General features: G+C 32.1%; 1 long non-coding RNA gene across 1 annotated transcript; it reads right to left on the bottom strand.

Annotated features, from left to right (window-relative positions):
• Positions 1–558: 558 nt before the first annotated feature.
• On the bottom strand, positions 559–2,341 carry LOC102676786. The gene is made up of 2 exons (XR_422179.2): positions 1,353–2,341; positions 559–1,017 (listed from the first exon to the last, which is right to left on the bottom strand). It is a non-coding gene; the product is annotated as an uncharacterized LOC102676786 (long non-coding RNA).
• Between the last annotated feature and the right edge of the window lie 375 nt (positions 2,342–2,716).

Raw genomic sequence — 2,716 nt, 5'->3', positions numbered from 1 at the left:
TTTGGAAGAATCATATCATTGTATTTGGTATCGAGATAGCCAATTATTAAATTGTTGTGCATAATTAATGTCTTATACAAATAATTTTAAAATCGTGTATAATATTCAATAATTGACAGGCAGAAGAGTCAATATATATAGTGGTATTAAAGGTCAGTCTACTGATGCTTTTCATGAATTAGTGATGCACATTTATTATTATGAAATGCTCAATATATCTTTCGAAGTTATGAAGACGTGTCTTATTGTTAGTGGAGAGGCTGTAATTTGAAATCATAATTTATAATTAGTTGGCTATGAACATTCCGAATTCAAAACTGATATCAATTCAAATTTCTTAAATTTTCTCTTCTTCTACATCTATAACTTCAATCACTTTTAAACATTTCCTTTCTTTTTTTTCTTTTCACAGAAACCTCATTTCATTCGTTTTTCTTTATAAACATATAATATATTATAAAAATTCTACTATCCTTTAATATTTCTTATCTTTCAAATTACAGAATTAAGAAAGAAATTATAATTTAGAAGTAAAATTCTAATTGCGTTAATTTAATTTTTTTCTTTTTTCTTTTCTTTTTTTTTTTCTTCTTTTTTTGAGAAATAAAACAGGACAAGATACGGGCGATTTTTCCGCGTCTCGCGGCCACTCCAAACACAGGATGTAACGACTATGGCCGTGCGGAGAAAGTTATGGCTTTTCTATTGTTTCGCGCGGCTGCTACGACCTGCGGGATCGTCGTTTTTGAACGACGAGAACGCAACCTCGATCTTCGAGATGCGGCTCGCACCAGCCGCAAGAATGTTACCTCCGCAGATCCTTTTCTGACAACGTGTCCAACCTTTGTTTAACCAGAGAGGGCCGCTTTCGAAATCTCGTTAAAATTTCCGAGACCGATCGGACCGATACAGGGTGTAAAACGTTTTGTGAAACTAACCGTCGAGAGAATGAAGATTTAATTTGATTTGGGTCGATTTAAGTGACGAATTTTCGGGCGTGAGAGTCACTAAAGATAGCTGGAAACACGACAAATACCTTTTAAATTTTCATTACAACTTAAATTATTTAATTTAATCCTGGAAATTTGATATTCGAGATCGAAATTTAATATTTAGAATTAGAAATGATATGAAATTTGGAATTTAATACAGAAGATTGCAAATTTTTAATTTACAAATGGAGATTGAAAATTTGAAAAAAAAAGTAAACTACTTATAATTTATATGAATTTCTTTTTTGCAAAAAACAAAGATTTCGCGTAAAATTTAATGCACTTGATGCATTAATAACATAAATACATTAATGACATTAATACATACCAATTTATAAGTGGAAATGCGAAGTACATTACGATCGTCAATTATTAAGCTGTTAATGTGAAGTCTCTCATTAATAACAGACATTTCTAGGTCGTTCCTTTTTTTTTTTGTTGCTGGGACTGTACAGGTGGTCAGTTGTCCCGACCCGCATCGTGCAGGACAGGTGAGGGCCAATGAGATAAATTCGATCTTACCCTCATGACCAAAAGGGTACAATAAAACGTGTAATTATGCAAATATCTATTCGTATTCTGTCAAGAAGAAGGTCGTGCGTTATCAGGATGCATTGCACGAACTCGTTGATTTGTGGAAATGGTTCGATAAAATTGTATCGAATGATATGGATGTAGAAAGAAATATAATTTGTACAATTTTATGAAGATTGTGTATAGGAAGGATTTTTTTTTTTTAAGAAATTTTTAAATATGAATTTATTTTATTTTTTTTTTTTTTGTATGTGAAATAATTTACTTTATGATATATTTTTTACGTTATATTCGAGATTCTATATTCTGAACATAATATCCTAAATAAGTAAATTTTCTAGCTCATCGAGGAAATAAAAAAGCGAATAATAGCGTATTGTAGATTTATGTATACACCTGGGTATTCATTTCCCTTGAAATTCTCCCAAGAACTTGTAGAAAATACGCCTGACCACTAATAATAAGACGAATATCCCTCATAAATCAAACATATCATGTCCATATTTCCCTTTCAAAAATCTAGAGCAAACGATAACAATATCAAAATCCCTATACCTAAACAAGCAATCTTTCTAAACATAATCATTTTTACTTACGAAACAATTCAATAATAATTTCATTCAACGTATTTCAACCAAAAAATAATTGTACATCTAAATCATTTCACCTGGAATTTCCTCTTCTGAAAGAAATCCAAATCTTCAAATTTTTATTTCTCATTTAAAAAAGAGATATCCTCTTCCCTTCCTTTTTAACAGACAAAAGGATGTTTAATATCTCTAGGGAAATTTCAGAATAACACCAACGATGATTCTTTCATATCTTCATCACGCTTAAAAATAGAATAATTAACAAACACAAAACTTAATCATATTATTAATTATCAAATCTCAACCTACCTTAAAAAAAAGTCCGCTTATTATAATAAACCAGACATCGAGATCTCTCGTGGAATCAAATTGAAGACGCTTCCTACGACCTCCCAATCGGATGAAAATCAAAGATAGAGGAGGCAGCTAGAATAATATTCGCGTAAGGACGGAGTACACAGATAAAGAGGACGTGAGTATCAGGAAGACGGCCAGGGTCGTAGGTGGAAAGAGACACACAGGGGTAGGGGGAGAAAGAGGCCGGCCACGATCCTAATCTCCCCGGGCCAAGGCCTCGCCGAAAATTCAATTAAACTTTTG

This window comes from Apis dorsata, unplaced genomic scaffold, assembly GCF_000469605.1.
Source record: "Apis dorsata unplaced genomic scaffold, Apis dorsata 1.3 scaffold_358, whole genome shotgun sequence".
In the NCBI taxonomy this organism is placed as follows: Eukaryota; Metazoa; Arthropoda; class Insecta; order Hymenoptera; family Apidae; genus Apis; species Apis dorsata.
Note: the sequence above shows the minus strand (reverse complement) of the source record. Positions and strands in the feature narration are given on the sequence as shown.